Genomic DNA, 17,998 nt, shown 5'->3' with positions numbered 1-17,998 from the left:
GCATTATAGTAATAAGAAAATGATAGATATTTTGGTTTAACAACAAAAAAGTATAGGTAATATAGTTGCCTAGTTGAATCAACAACAAATAAAGTATTATGTTATAATTACATTAATTATCTGAGTTGATTTGACAAAAAAGGATGTGATAAATACGTTTTTTTTTTGTTTTTTTTTACAGTGACTGTCTGTAAATTAATGCATTCAATACAAGTCACTTTGGATAAAATTGTCTGCTAAATGCATAAATGTAAATGTAAACGAGTGCAATAAACTAAACTAAAAAAAAAAAAAAGATTAAAATAATAAATAAATAAAAAGATTCTACCAAGAGTTTCATAGCCTTGAAGTTCCACATTTCATTATAATCTTCTAAATAAACTGGAATGTTCTTTAGTTAACAGATGATAATGAAAATAGTAAAAAAAAAATAAAAAAATTGTATGGTAATCTGAAGAACCTGTCAAGAACTTTTTCTTGAGGTGCAACCAAAGAACTCTTGAAGATCCTTCATTTTAAGAGAGTGTTTGTGAGCTATAAAAACTCAAATTGAAGTGAGGTGGCTGTTTTGAAGAGGGAGCAGGTGGGTTCTCACCGGGGCAAGCTGTTCTTGAAGATGATTTGCAGGCATGGTGCTCGCTTGCTACCTGTCAGAACTGAAAATTGTAATTCACTTTCTGAAGCTTCCAGCTGTGCGTAATACCCCTCTTACAGGAAAAAAGCACATAAAAGAAAGCCACTCCAAATGTTTTTAAGGGGAAAATGTGTCTAATCCGTTCAGACCACAATAAAAGAGCAGATAAAAGTTATTCTCCATCCAAAGCATAGAATCAAACTCTGTCATTTTATTTCTTCTCACAATTTTTTAAATAAAAGGAGTCGCATGTCCTTATGTGATGGAGCTGGGAGATGAGCGACCTGCTGTGTGGAGCATTAGTAAGTTCTAAGTAATGAAGGCTTTTACGAGCTTACATCAGGTTTAGATGTGAGGGAGAGTTTTGTAAGACAGATGCAAGATGCATTTTTGGAAGAGGAATACAGGTGCATCTCAAAAAATTTGAATATAGTTAAAAATTTCTTTTTTTTTCTTCTAACATTTAGTGAAACTTTCATATATTTTAGATTCATTACATGTAAAGTATAACATTTCAAAAGTTTTTTTGCTTTAATTTTGACGATTAGAGCTTACAGCTAATGAAAGTCAAACATCTGTATCTCAAAATATTAGAATATTTATATTTGAGTTTCAATAAATGACAAGAGATGGGAAGTAATGAAGTATAAATACTTTGTTACTGTTGTTAAGTTGATTTGTCTGGTATCTGTACTTTACTTCACTATTTATTTTTACTTTTACTCCTTACATTTTTACACAAATATCTGTACTTTCTACTTCTTACATTTTCAAACCAGGCTCGTTAGTTTAGTTTTGGTGCATTACCATTCGATAACAAATCTATAATACATCCTGAATCGGTTAGTCTTGACTGGCAACGCGATTCACATAACACAACCCTTACAAAAATTCACACAAAAAACCATGGTTACTAGTTAAACCATGGTAACAACAAAAAACATGGTTTTGCTACACTATCTATAGTCTAACCATGAAATGTGTAGTGAAGCTGTGGCTGTAAATTAAAACTGATTGTAATCAATCTAAAAAACTTCAATTGTAATAAACCATTATTTTGGTAAGAGACAAATATGACTTATGATAATGCAATAACATATACAGTATTAGGATTTTTCTTTAAAGATATCATCATGATGTTATTATTAATGTTCTAATTTTGACATTTAGGAGAGAGGAGCAATTTAAAGAGTATATTTTTGTTAAATCTATAGCATTTAAGTCATTATAAGAACAACACATGGTCATAATGTGATACTTTAAATTGAACTAAAATAAAGTTATGTTATTGAAAACAGAATACAATGAGTTGGTTGTTTTGCAACGAGGTCGAGACAGTTTTGTTCATAACAGTAGATGGCTGATGGGAAAAGTGACAGGTACAAGAAAATTAGTGAAAAAAGTAAACACACACAAAGTGAGATTTAGATAGATATAATGGAAAATGAAAAGACTGAAAATAAAAATGCAAGTGAAGGTGCAGTTCAATAGAGAACCTTCAATTATTTTGAATGGCCCCAGACTAAGGTTTTAAACCTTTTTTTTTTTTAATGTGATGGCCATACAAAAAATAAAAATAAATGGGATGGCCTGGATGAGTGTGAGATTTCTTTGCCTGAAATTTTGTCCCAGTCCTGCCCTGTTCTACATGGTGGTTGTTCAGTCATGATACATTCATTAGCTAACAAAATATTAAATGTAAGTTATTTTGTATTAATGTGTCAATATGACGTGAGGTCCAGTTACCAGCGTGACACTAAAGTACATGTCAGAGCCCATACTTCTTTACTTTAACTTGAGCAAAAAAGTGTAGTCAGTACTTCTACTTTTACCAGAGTATTTTTAAACACAAGTATCTATACTTCTACTTGAGTGAAGGATGTGTGCACTTTTGCCATCTCTGTAAATGACCATCTCTACAGTATAAATTCCGGGTATCTCTTGTTCTTTGAAACCACAATAATGGAGAAGACTGCTGACTTGGCAATGATCCAGAAGACATTGACACCCTCCACAAAGAGGGTAAGTCACAGAGGGTCATTACTGAAAGATGTGGCTGTTCACAGAGTGCTGTATCAAAGCATATTAAATGCAAAGTTGACTGGAAGGAAGAAATTGGATAGGAAAAGGTGCACAAGCAACAGGGATGACCGGAAGCTTGGGAGAGCTTCACAAGGAGTGGACTGAAGCTGGAGTCAGTGCATCAAGAGTCACCACGCTCAGACATCTTCAGGAAAAGGCCTACCAAGCCACTTCTGAAACAGAAACAACGTCAGAAGCATCTTACCTGGGCTAAAGAGAAAAATATCTGGACTGTTGCTCAGTGGTCCAAAGTCCTCTTTTAAGATAAAAGTAAATTTTGCATTTAATTTGGAAATCAAGGTCTGGACTCTGTAGGAAGAGTGGAGAGGCACAGAATCCATGATGCTTGAAGTCCAGTGTGAAATTTCTGAAGTCAGCAATGATTTGGGGTGCTGTAACGTCTGTTGGTGTTGCTCCATTGTGTTTTATCAAGTCCAAAGTCAATGCAGCCGTCTACCAGGAGATTTTGGAGCACTTTATGCTTCCATCTGCTGACAAGCTTTATGGAGAAGCTGATTTCCTTTTCCAGCAGGACTTTAGCACCAAAACCACTTCCAAGTGGTTTGCTGACCATGATATTAGTGTGCTTGATTGGTCAACCAACATGCCTGACCTGAAGCCCATATGGAATGAGAATGGAGATGAGAAACAGTCAATCAAACAATACAGACGAGCTGAAGGCTCAATAGTGCCTCAGCAGTGCCACAGGCTGATTGTTTCAATTCCACACCTCACTGATGCTGGAGATTGTGCTAAAGGAGACCTGACCAAGTATTGAGTGCATAAATGAACATACTTTAAACAACTTGAACTTTTCTGTTTTGCAAATCCTTTTTTTGATTTATCTTAGGAAATATTCTAATATTTTGAGATACTGGATTTTTGACTTTCATGAGCTGTAAGCGCTGATCATCAAAATGAAAACAAAACAACTTTTGAAATTTTTTACTTTACATTTAATGAATCTAAAATATATGAAAGTTTCACTTTTTGAAATAAGTTACAAGAAAAAAACTACTTTGTCACTATATTCAAATTTTTTGAAATGCACCTGTATATGGAGAACGTTAAATGCATGCTAAGAGAAATGAGCCTATAGTATTTTTATTTATTTAGTTAGTTAGTTGTGTTAAGTGCTTTTAGTATATTGGTCTTGTTATTATGTGTTGTGAAGCCAAAGACAAATTTCCACTTGTGGACAATAAAGGAAAAGTAGAGTAGAGCAAAGTAAAGTAAATGGATAGTTCACCCAAAAATGAAAATTCTGTCATCATTTACTCACTCTCTAGTTGCTCCAAATTTGTATGCGTTTCATTCTTTTGTGTATGGTTAACCAGTTACTGCTCCCCATTTATTTGCTTAATATATATTTTTTTGTTCATACTGTTGTAGTCAGTGGTATAAAAGCCTGTTTCTCGCATTGAATAAAACATTAAAAAATAAGTGCAATTTCTTTTTGTCTCACAATTCTGACTTTTTTATCAAAATTGTGCGATATAAACTTGCAATTGCAAGTTATAAAGTCAGAATTGTGGGATATAAACTCTGACTTTTTATTCTTACAATTAATTGCAAGTTTATATCTCACAATTCTTTCTTTACAAAAACACAATTGCAGCTTATACCATGCGAATCTGACTTTATATCTCACAATTGCAAATTTGTATAGTACAATTATGTCAGAATTGCGAGACAAAAAGTTGCAGTTACCTTTTTTATTTTTATTCAGTGGCGAAAACAAGCTTCCACACAATGCGGACCAACAGCTGGTTACCAAAATTCTTAAAAATATATTATTTTGTGTTTAACAGAAGAAAGACATTCATACAAATTCAGCTTGATGTTTAGTAAAAGATGACAACATTTTCATTTTCTGGTGCACTGTCCCTTTAAACATCATCCATTATCTTAGCTCATTTGATTTCAGAAGTTGCTGTATTAGTAATGAACAGCTGTTAAGTGAGACTAATAAGATTGTTAAACAATGCTTTTTTTTTTTTTTTTTGCATTTTAGGCAAATAAATTAATTGCAATGAAAGGATGGGCCGTTTAACAACAATTAAGCAATTGAGTAATTCGATGTGATGTTTAACCCACTCCACGGGAAAACCTCAGCTGAATAAAACAGATCAAGAGACAAATTGTGGATGAACGGCACACTCACTGTTGAGCAGTGGGCAGCAGTATCTCAGTATGTAAGGTGTACGGACAGATGCTCACATTATGAGTGGGGCGGGCGAGGGGCGGATCTGTGCCAGTAAGAGCAGCTGGGGCAAACGTTTGCTGGAGACACTACGACCCCCTTGTGTTCTTCCAATGTACCGTCTGTCTAATTGCGTTAATCTATGACATCAGAGACCTGATCTATCATATAATGATGGCATAATCTCTTTCCCATGAAATGAAATGTATAGAGAGTTCTGCTCATCCAGGATCAGTGCTGCCCCTTCTGGAGGTCTCTGTAACACATACAAAGCATGTATGTTTTGTGTGTGTGTGTGTATAAATACACTGAAAAAAAACAAAACAATTATAGAAACAAGTTTTCAATCAGAATTTGCCAGCAAATTTCACAATGAATTAACAAAAAACTGTTCCTGAAACTGTTCCTGTGTCTGGTCGTTCTGGTGCACAGAGCTCTGTAGCGTCGACCAGACGGTAACAGTTCAAAGAGGGAGTGTGCTGGATGTGAGGGGTCCAGAGCGATTTTACCAGCCCTTTTGCTCACTCTGGATCAGTACAGTTCTTGCAGAGTGGGGAGGGTTGTACCAATGATTCGCTCAGCAGTCCGGACTGCCCTCTGTAGTCTTCTGAGGTCAGATTTGGTAGCTGAGCTGAACCAGACAGTTATTGAAGTGCAGAGGATGGATTCAATGATGGCAGAGTAGAACTGTTTCAGCAAGTCCTGTGGCAGGTTGAACTTCCTCAGCTGGCGAAGAAAGTATAACCTCTGCTGGGCCTTCCTGACAATGGAGTCTATGTGAATATCCCACTTCAGGTCCTGAGAGATGGTGGTGCCCAGGAATCTGAATGACTCCACTGCAGTCACAGTGCTGTTCATGATGGTGAGTGGGGGGAGAGCAGGGGGGGTTTCTCCTGAAGTCCATGATCATCTCTACAGTTTTAAGCGTATTAAGCTCCAGGTTGTTAAGACTGCACCAGACAACCAGCTCCTTAACCTCCTGTCTGTAAGCAGACTCGTCACCGTCCTGGATGAGGCCGATCAGTGTGGTGTCGTCTGCAAACATCAGGAGCTTGACAGAGGGGACTTTAGATGTGCAGTCATTGGTGTAGAGGGAGAAGAGCAGTGGGGAGAGAACGCAGCCCTAAGGAGCTCTAGTGCTGATGGTACGAGTGCTGGATGTGAATTTACCAAGCTTTACTAACTGCTGTCTGTCTGTCAGGAAGCTGTTGATACACTGGCAGACGGAGGTGGGGACGGAGAGCTGGGTTAGTTTATTTTGAAGGGTTTCCGTGATGATGGTGTTAAAAGCGGAGCTGAAGACCCCAAACAGGATCCTCACATAAGTCCCTGGTCTGTCCAGATGCTTCAGGATGAAGTGCAGTCCCATGTTGACTGCATCATCCACAGACCTGTTTGCTCTGTAGGCAAACTGTAGGGGGTCCAGTAAGGGACCAGTGATGTCCTTCAGATAAGCCAAACCTGTCTTTCAAATGATTCCAGTCCAGTAATTTGGGTTTCTTTGGGATTGGGATGATGGTGGAGTGTTTGAAGCATGAGGGGACTTCACACATCTCCAGTAATCTGTTGAAGATCTGTGTGAAGGTGGGGGCCATCTGAACAGGATTTCAGACAGGCCGGTGACACACCATCTGGGCCTGGTGCTTTCCTTCTTTTGTTCTTTCTGAAGACCTGGCTCACATCTTCTTCGCTGATTTGAATTGTAGGTGTGGGGGAGAGGAGGGTTGCTGGAGGTGTTAATGGTTGTGTGGCGAGGTGTTCAGGGCGGGTGTGGGGTGTTTTTTCAAAACGACAATAAAACTCGTTCAAGTCGTCTGCTAGTTGTTGATTCTCCAGAGTGCTGGGGGATGGTACCTTGTAACTCATGATATCCTTTATGCCTTTCCACACTGAAGCAGGATCCCTTAGCTTGTCAGAATAATTCCTCTTTGCCACTCTGATCTCCTTTTCCAGTGTGTATTTGGCCTGTTTATACAAGACTTTATCCCCCTTTCTGTAAGCATCTTCTTTGGCCTGACGGAGCTGTCTGAGTTTTGCAGTGAACCATGGTTTGTCATTGTTGTAGATTAGATGAGTCCTGTTAGGAATGCACATATCCTCACAGAAACTGATATAAGATGTTACAGTCTCTGTGAGCTGGTCCAGATCGATGGCAGCGGCTTCAAAATCAGTCCTCAAAAACTCACAAATCTGATTTTTCTCTCCCAATTCTGACTTCAGAATTTCAAGTTTATATTTCACAATTCTGACTTTGCATAGTGCATTTCTGAGAAAAGTCAGAATTGTGAGATGTAAACTCATAATTGCTAGAAAATAAATCCGAATTTTGAGACAAAGTCGCAATGACATTTTTATTTCAAAAAATAACTAAAATACAATAAATTCATTTCAGAAACCTGAAAAAAATGTATCATGGTTTCTACAAAAATATTAAGTATATTATGTATATATATATATATATATATATATGTATATGCATATATATACATATATACTGTACATATACATCTGTGTGTGTGTGTGTGTGTGTGTGTGTGTGTGATGTATTTATTTATCTATTTATCACATAACTATTTGACCTAGGTAACCAACCAGCATCATGGTTCCAAGCTTTGCACGCAACCACCCGAAACTGCAGTTTGTCCTAGTACTAGGAAATCAAGTGCATTTATTTTTGGCAGCATATCAGCTCAAATTAGTTCACACATGATCTTCACAAATTCCTGCCTACCCTCAGAGGACCAGCTGGGAACACAGCGGTGGCTCTGTGAAGTAAAGCATGTGAGATTACCCATAATGCCTCCAGTGCCGGGAGTATATCAGCACACACTGATATAGCTTGACGTCATTGAGCTTCTGTAGAGGTTCACTGTACTGAAGAATACATCTTCATTTTGCATTTCAAGGTAATTTTGATGCTCTCTTCCCCCATTAAATGAGCAAGCACATGTTTATTTTTGAGCTTGTGTGTGCAATATATTGTCTGGTGCTGGCTGCAACAGTTCTGCCTGCCAAAACAAGCAGTCAGTGCTCAGTGTGCATCTCAAATTGCCTGGCTTACATCCAGGAGCCCGGGCAGGACACTCTCTCACAATCAGCTTATTTCAGTCACCAGAATGCAAAGCATTAACGTATCCTCAGTGATGTTGTCATTCAGCATATTGTGTTCTGTTTTTTTAACAACAAAATACCCCCAAGCAACAGGGCTGATGCACAGAAACTAGTGAAGTGGATTGACAAAGAAAGGGAGAGAGAAAAGATACCTTAGTAGGTCAACTGCCTAGGCAGCTACCTACTAAGGTAGCGTCATGCAAACTATCAATCCCATCAATCACAGTACATCATGGAGTGATTCTATCAGATGGCAGGTCAATTCTATTGTACTTATATATATCATCGTACCAAGTGTTTAGTGTATTCATGCACCATGCTGTTAATAGTGTATATATCCTAAAAAAAGACACGGTAGGCTACTGTATATGTAATGGTATTTTTAACAATGTTTCTACAGTGGAAACTCACGTTGCATCAAAAGAAAACATAATCAGGTTGTCTGGATGTTGTGTTGAGTTGCTGCCAGTCAACTGATCCATTTTATTTCTGAGGTAGGCTACTACACTTGCGCTACTTCCGAAAAAAGATTTAGCACATTTTTTTCATTCTGCGTTGTAAATTATCCACCTTATTTTGCAACTTCAAAGTAAGCTATTTTCTATGAATGTGTGAGGCTTACAGACTTTTAGTTTAATTAATTACAGGAATACAACAGCATCCAAAAATAATCCAACATGACGGCCCTTGTCTGTTATCAGGAAAACGGTGGATATAGGCAAATAAATAGAATAATAAAAAAGTGCAGTAAATATAAAACTATCTGCGTTATAGTTACAGTTACAGTGTGTTATGATAATGAATTCAGTTAACATGAAAACATATACCAGTTTGTGATATCAAATGGCAAGTTCTTATTGTTTTTGTATGAGTAAGTACAACTGGAAACCAATGACACCGGAAGTCTCGCACATTTAAATTACAAATGGCCACGCCCGCTCTTATAATGTACGTCAAAATGAGGTGAATAGCACCATAAATACCTATCTATGAATAACACAGCATTGAAACCTCAAACGATTCACCACATGAGCGAGTGCTGCCTAATTGATTTGCGACCAATTCAAACCGCTGTGCCAACACACAGCATAGGAACAGACTCAAAAAAGTAATTCATTCGCGAATTGGAAATCGCTATTTAAACAATTCTAGCGTCGCCATTTTTGACGTGACGCTTTACGTAGACAGGAAGTGTTAACGTTTAACGTGTGAGTTCAATATGTGTCTTTTGTTCTCAGTTAATGCACTTGTTTGGAAACAGGTCTGTCAATCGTTCAGTGTTTTGCAGTCCATGAATGTAGTTAAATGTCAAAACAGACTGACTAATGCATGGTAGATTTTAACACAAAACTTAAAACAAGCTGAAGACTTGCTAATAGTGTTCCAAGACAAATTTAAGTGCTACTGGAGCATCAAATAATACATAATTTCAGTTGATTCTCTGACAAAAAAAAAAAAAAAAAAGTAAATACTAAAATATTACTGGTGGGCTGTATTTAAGTGTCATTAGTTACACATAAAAGTGCAGTGGAAAATTGTAGTTGTCTTTGGTTACAAGAGCATGGCAGTGATGAGGCTAGTCTCACGTAGCCAGACCTTCAGACTGACGGCTGAAGGTCTGGAATCTATGGTAGCTTTCATTGGCCAAGGCCCGCCCATGAGGCCGTTTGACCGATATGTCATACAACCAATCACAGTTCGTTTCGTTCAGCGTCACGTTTCGGTGCATGGAAATGTCACCACAATAACAGACCGGTGTGAAACTCTCGGATGTATTTTAAAGATTGTATGCTGCGAACTTTAAATATTTCACATACTTTTGAAAATCCAGTGTTTATTTGATCTTGATAAGCGCTCGTCGTCACAGTTGTAAACACGACAGCTTTCTTCTTGCGTGAGGGGGTTTGGCATCACGGCATCTTTGTTTTTCAGGCGGAATGTTAAAGAACGCGACACACACGTCTCCCGGAAATCCTATAGAATTCAACCAATCCGATGATGACTTTGACACTCCTGAAGTGTTTCCAGAAAAGTGTGCCATATGCATCAGACGTTTAGCCAACGTTCTGTGGGCGTGACGTCTGAGGCTGAGACTATAATTAGGCAGCTCTTAGAGTCATGATTACGGCTAAATCAGACCATCAATATGAATGTTAGTTTGTTTTCATTTACATTGCATTTACCTTCCATATTATTTAATATATGCATCTTTTAAAACAGGCAAATTGAATTACCTAGCTTTTAGGCTTCGTAATTAAAAGTTATTTTACTCTCACAGGCCAAAATAATGGAGGGGCCTCCTTGTAGCCTTGAGATTCAAGCACACATTGAAGTATGTGATGCACACAAACTTGTTTTCCTATGTGTTCACTCTGTGAATTATTACTCCTCTTAATACTACAGTAATTTATCTGTCTTTAGCTTGCTATGGACTGAACTCATGTTGCTATATTAACAGCCTTAATTTTAGAAATACACACTGTTCCTGTCGCCTGAACCCTGGGACCCTGATACTTTGATTTGGAGCCAAGTTACAAGTTCAGTTGCACTGTGTTCTCAGACAATCAGGCCTTGTCCCTGGAGCCGTCCGTGAAGATAATTAGAGCACTGCCTCAATGGCACTTGCAGCCTTTTTAATATATTTGAAGAAATGTTTAATGAAATATTAAGTCTATTAATGACGGAAGTGTAAAACCATGCAAAATTCATTATTGATGGTTTAGACAATGTAAGTTGCAGGACTAGATTATTGAATAGTATCAAATGCTTGTTTGTTCAGTGTTTTTAGTTATGTCAAGTTAATTAGACAAAAAATAAATATTTGTTGACGTACACTAGGAGTATAGTATGGTATATTTCTGAGTTAAGTTTAAGATCTTCATTTTGAGCAAATTTGAGATATTTGATGTCTTCTGAATCACTTTTGAGATTATTAAATAAAATTTTATAAATCTCAATGTTAAGGAGATCTCATTCGTGATTTTTCTTTCTTATGAATTGATTTAGTCACAATAGCTTGATTTAGTTATAACAACCACAGAATGCATTCCTGTTTGGCTTTGTATAATCACAAATTTGAATGTCTGTCTGGCTCTGCAGTTTTGGCTTTTGAGAGCGATTTAAATGTTTTGTGTTCGAGCTTGTTGAGCCTAAAGTAACAGGAGCTCCCTCAGGACAGGAGGAATGAATAACAGCGTGGGGCCTGTAATGATGGCCGCTGGAGAAACACTCCTGCTGGGACTGGCAGACTGGTGTGATTACTATTGAGCTTCCAGCCATCACCCTGGAGACATGCTACATTTGGGTGTAGATTTGAGCTCCATCAGGCCTATAGAGAGCATTTGGCCTAGGAGAGATGTTACGGTGTTCAGTTTCGAGTGACAAGAGTCTGAACACTGCTGTGCATTTTAACCATCACAATCTTTTTAAAACACCAGCAACAAGTATCACGAAGAACAAAGCGCAAATGGTTGTCACGAGACTTTTTGATGCACATTTTGCCTTAGAAAATTTTTACATTAAACTTTATGCACTTTTTTTTTACCTGATAAAATGCCTTTATCCATCTCAAGTGAGTATATACAGTACATGATTTGTTGTGTGAATTTTAGGAACTTTTGTTTTTAATTTTTGTGTTTCCATCAAGCGTTTTTTATGCTATTACTCTAAAATTGGCCAAACAATATGCACAATCCCAATCTGTACTTCTGCTATATATCTATATAATATCTAACACTACTGCTACATCTATTACAATAATGTAATATTTGCAGTATATATATGTTGTTTCAAAAACATTTTATTTCATCATTCACTTTTATTGGGAAGGAGTAGGATGGATGTTCTGGTTAAAGATTCGGTAAGACATGAGGATGAGTAAATGAGTTTCTGTGCGTGAACTATGTGGGATCCTTATTTCTTTAGTGATGAGTTCTTTGTAGTACGTCTGACTCATTTTTCTGAACTGAACCAAATCTGTCCCTTCCTGAGCACAATGTTCTTGAAAGAAGGGACAGTATACACTTCGTTATTATTTCCACTGAATTACCAAAATTGCCCTGTCCTCCAAAAAACTATAAATGACCTCAGAAGGTCCAGTCATAACTTCAGTGAAAATAAATTCACGTTTATTTGTATAGCGCTTTTTATGATACAAATCGTTGCAAAGCAGCTCTACAGGAAATTAAGTTTCCACAATATATTTATATATTGCAGAACCTTAATATATTTAACTTATGGCAAAATTTGGTAATTCTGTATGTTGTCTGAGCATTTGCATCCTCTGAGGTCCTCTGAGGGGTTGGCATCTTTTCTCAGGTGTTCGGTCATCTCACATCATTTAAGGGTTGGATCCAGACTGAAGGATGTTAATCCCGTGACAGAAACAGATAAACAAATAGAGACATAATTAGCGTAGCTGCTGTTCCATCTAAGCAAAAATTATTTGTTCAACCCAAGCTAAAGAATAATAATAATATACATTTGATCAGATATAACTGCAGTACAAGAATATAAGATGCATTATGTGAATGCTTGGCTAAAGAGATGTGGCTTTAATCTAGATTTAAACAGAGAGAGTGTGTCTGAACCCCGAACGTTATCAGGAAGGCTATTACAGAGTTTGGGAGCCAAATGTGAAAAAGCTCTATACCTCCTTTAGTGGACTTTCTTAACCTAGATACTACCAAAAGTCCAGAGTTCTGTGACCTTAGGCAGCGGGTTGGATTATAGCGTGGTAGAAGACGAGTTAGGTACGCAGGAGCTAAACCATTTAGGGCCTTATAGGCGAGTAATAATATTTTGTAAATGATACGGAACTTAATAGGTAGCCAGTGCAGAGACTGTAAAATTGGGGTAATATGATCATATTTTCTTGATCTGGTAAGAACTCTAGCCGCTGCATTTTGGACTATCCGTAGCTTGTTTATTGAAGATGCAGGACAACCACCTAGCAGTGCATTACAATAGTCCAGTCTAGAGGCCATGAATGCATGAACTAGCTTTTCTGCATCAGAAACAGGTAGCATGTTTCGAAGCTTGGCAATGTTTCTAAGATGGAAGAATGCTGTTTTTGTAACATGGGAAATATGATTTTCAAAGGACAAGTTGCTGTCTAATATAACACCCAGATTTTTTACTTTAGAGGACGTAACAGTGCATCCGTCTAGTTGCAAATTGTAATCCAAGAGATTCTGTGTACTGTTTTTTGGTCCAATAATTAATATCTCTGTCTTATCTGAATTTAATAGGAGGAAATTATTGGTCATCCAATCTTTTACATTTTTTACACAATCTATTAGCTTAGATAGTTGAGAAGTTTCATCTGGTCTTGTTGACATATATAGTTGAGTATCATCAGCATAACAATGAAAACTAATCCCGTATTTTCTAATAATATTACCAAGGGGCAACATGTATATTGAAAATAGCACAGGACCTAGGACAGATCCTTGTGGTACTCCATACTTTACTGGTGATAATTGAGATGACTAAACATTAGATCACTCGCGCCCAAAGCAGTTATTGTAAATGAACACCGTGGTACATCAGTATATCTGTGATGTTGTCTTCCCGCAGAAGTTTTCCAGAAAGTTCTTATTGTTCTCAAAGTTCTCCCTTTTTCGTGGTTAAATCTTGATGTATTGGCTGAATTTGTCCATTTTTTTTCCTTTTAGACAGGAACAAACTGGCACTGTCTGGAATTACTGATGCTCCAGCCCCTGCAATGACAGGAAGCGATTGAAGAGAATATGGAACAGCAGACAGATAAATCACATGACACAGCAGCCATTTTAAATGACAAACATTCTGACCCCCCAAGTGTCCTTTTGGTCAGTTTAATACTCACCCGTTTCCCTCAGCTCATCTCTCACACACAAACAGATGTCATATCACAGTACAGATCAACCTCCAGACTTCCTAACAGAATTCAAAATACATACACTATATATTCACTACAGTGATAGTTATCGTGATGTAAGCTTTACATTTAAGCATTTGGTAAATGCTTTTTTCCAGTACTGACTAACATTGCATTTTTTTCAGGATCTTTGATAAATGTCTTACTGACCCCAACATTTTAAACAATATAGGCTCATCCATTCCCAACTTATTCAAAAAAATAAAATACGTTGATTTTATGTTGCGCTGATGCAGTGTCACAACTTATTACAACGCAAGTAATGACTGAACCCTCTGAGGTTATTCATTTTATTTTTTTCAGGGACAGGGCAATTTTGGTAATTCAGTGAAATAATGATGAATTGCTTAAACATGTTGTCCCTTCTTTCAAAAACATTATGTTCAGGAAGGGACAGATTTGGTTCAGTTCAGAAAAATGAGTCAGACGTACTACAAAGAACTCATCACTAAAAAATAAGGATCCCACGTAGTTCACGCACAGAAACTAATTTACTCATCCTCATGTCAAACTGAATCTTTAACCAGAACATCCATCCTACTCCTTCCCTATAAAAGTAAATGATCAAATAAAATGATTTTGAAAACATATAATGCTGATTAGCTGCTCAAGAAACATGTATTATTATCATCAGTATTAAAAACACTTGTGCTGCTTATTTGTAGAAACTGTGATTGTCAGACCCGTGTCTTGTACTTTCCTCCGTCATATGCCCATATTTGGTTATTTTCCTGTTCTGGTCCTCCTTGTGTTAATTTGATTCCAGGTGTGTCTTGTCATCCCCTCGTTTAGTCGAATATTTATAGTGTGTTCTGCCCCTTGTTTCCTGTCCAGTATTGAATGTCTTCACCCTGCTCTATGTGTGTTCTCCTGCTATTTTTGGTTCATTAAAGGACGGTTGGTGATTCTCCTGCATCTCCTTCCTCTAACACAGGCATTACCATGACAGTGATATATAGTTTGTTGTTGTTTTTTTCAGGATTTTGATAAACAGAAACTTCAAAATAGCATTTATTTGAGTAGAAATCTTTTGTTCTACTGTATTTTAAATGCCTTTACTGCCACTAGGCAGAGGGATTCATAAAAAAAATGGTGACATATTTGCATTCAGATTAAATTGAGTTCTAGCTTTCTGTGCAAATCGAACCCAAGACCTTCACGCTGCTAACGCTGATTCTACTGTTTAAGCTACAAGCTTTAAAGGGGTCCTATTTTGCTTTTTCACTTTTTGAATTTTAGTCAGTGTGTAGTGTGTATGTTTGGGCATAAAACGATCTACAAAGTTACAAATCTCAAAGTCCACTCCAAAGAGAGATATTTCGTTCCCTTTTCAAGAACTACAGCGAACGGCTCGTTTGGACTACAAAGTTGTTTTCCTGTATTTATGACATCACAAATTGTAAATCCCGCCTACAGAAATTTGAATAGTTGGGGGCTGAAGAGCACTGCATGTTTCAAAATCGAAACCCGGTGCGGGTGTTTTTATATCACATTATTTCTGATGGAAACCAACTATTTTCAGAACATTTTGGATGTCATTTTCATTTAATCTTGCATATAATGTCTGATAAAGCAACATTTGTGAGCGGAGCTCTGTTTTGTGTACAGCGTTACCGGGGAAATCTCGCTCTCTCCCGCTCCAATAGCGCCTTCTGCTGGCAGAGAATTAATTTGCATATATATGCCGCCACAAATAGTGTAAATCTGTGGGACTATGGTTTAAATAAATTCAACTGTATAACAGTTTCAGTGCAATTCATGTTATAATGTTAGAATTAAAGAACAATAAACATAATACATATTACCGTTGCACTTATCTGTACATGGTTAATGCAGTTATTTTTAAGCTGTTGTTGACATCCTATCTAAAACGTGATTTTACCACTTTAATATGTCTTGCAATATCCGTGCGTGCAACGGTTCTGCACGATCCTCTTGTTCAATATTCTCGGGTCTGAACTTGCTGTTCTGGCAAGGGGCGGGGCAATACTGAAACACCGTCTAAGTTGTTTACCAATCACAACACATTTAGTTTTTCAGAAGGCGGGCCTTCATCAAACCCAGAACTAAACAAGTCATTTGTGTCAGGCTGGGGAGAAAGGTATTGTAATAATGTAAATTATGTGAAAAATAATGCGATTTTCGAACCACCAAACATGAGAGCATGTTCTAGTACACCCCCAAAACAAAATCAAGACTTTGTAAAAGCATAATAGGACCCCTCTAAAATGTAACCATTACACATCACCAACTGTTTGCCTCCTGTTTTTTTTTTTTTCTCTTCATAAAACTAGTTTTGCAAACCAAACTTGTGTTGTTCAACAAACCTTTCCATCAGAGGTATGAAGAAAGCCTAAAACCTAAATTGTTATCTTTTGCATAAAACATTGTTCACAGACGTCTGCTTTACTCCAAAGCTTGTATACAGTTTTCCCCTGAACATTAGTTTTTGTTTTTCTGTGCCGTAATTGTAGAAGTAGATGTTTTATACCCCCCTTTTTTTTGGTCTGTTTTTTTTTTTCTCCTAGATTTCACTGTGTTTAAAGGAAGCTGTTTTTGGCAGTGTTACAGGGGCCCATCTTGAACAGTTATGCATGACTGCAGCTCTGCTGGAGAAATCGGAGGGGTCCTTTCAGCTCTCGGAGCTGCCGGAGGATCAAGCAAGTGTGTGTGCGAGGCGTTTCATTATTTCTCTGAGCCTTCATTCGTTGTTCGCGTTTGTTATTATTGTTTATCTTCTACATTGTTTGTGTGCACGCTTTCAAGCTTCTCATTAGCCGACTGTCGCAGGCGGTTCTGATGTCGGTCCAGTTGCCGCCGGTGTTCACGGGGTCGTGGCGGGTGATCCCACGTCCTCGTTTGCATCGGAGAACGAATGGATTGTCGAAACTCTCCATAGGGCAGGTGCTGCTTTCTCTCCTCTCTGTCCTCCCATCTGCCACATTAACGCACCGGGGTTTGTCACTCCCTGATATTTTTAAGACGGCAGCGAAAAGTGGAATAATGAGCTCAACTCTTTTTTTGGTTGCATTTTAATGACTCATTTGTTCACCAGGACACCGGACTAAGGCAGTCATATTTAAATAAAACCTTTCATGGGTTTAAATAACCTTTCCAGCCAATTCCAGTTATTGCAAGAGGATTTTGGATACACACTTTCATTTACACCCCAGACAGAGTTCCAGAAATTGGCTGATAAACTTTGGGGCATTCAATTTAGACATGGCTACTCGGTCTAATTTGCAGTTCCCTGTTAACATAATTTCGCTGTGCCCTAATCTAACCTTTTTTGTCTTGGACAATTTGCCTTCCATGCTGCAAATGCTAGTACGAACTTGCCAAGGAAACCTTTCGTCCCTTCCTCAGTGACCCTGAACCCTCGTTAGCATGATGGGCTCTGTCTTAGCTGGTGATTATAAAGTCATTTTACGGTCACATGACATTGTGACTCCAAAGAAAATGAGAGGATTTCTGGTTTGGGTGAGATTTTAATAACTGTTGGCGCTAAAAGAATAGTTCATGAATTTCAAATCCATATTTTATTATTATTATTTTTTTTTTCATGGTGAATTGCACTACTGTTTAAAAGTACAAAAGTCTTTCATGCTCTCCAAAGCTGCATTTATTTGATAAACATACAGAAAAAAAAAAAACAAATTTTGTGATATATTTTTACAATTTAAAATAACAGTTTTCTGTGTTATTATATTTTTAAATGTAATCTATTTCTGTGATTCAAAGCTGAATTTTCAGTATCATTACTCCAGTCCTTAGTGTCACATGATCCTTCAGAAATCATTCTAATATGCTGATATGTGTCATACTTTTCTTTTTGTGTGTGAGTTTTTTCATAAGAACAGCATTTATTTGAAATCTAAATCTTTTGTAAGACTATAAATGTCTTCACGGTCACTTTTGATCAGCGCAGAAATTTCTTTCAGAAAAATAAATCCTACTGGCCTCAAACTTTTGAACTGTAGTGTATTTGCCTTCAGATTAATTATCTTTTCTTTTTATTTTTTTTCACAAAAGTATTCTCCTTTTGTAT

This window comes from Barbus barbus (assembly GCF_936440315.1).
Source record: "Barbus barbus genome assembly, chromosome: 22".
NCBI lineage: Eukaryota > Metazoa > Chordata > Actinopteri > Cypriniformes > Cyprinidae > Barbus > Barbus barbus.
This window is presented reverse-complemented; position numbering follows the sequence as displayed.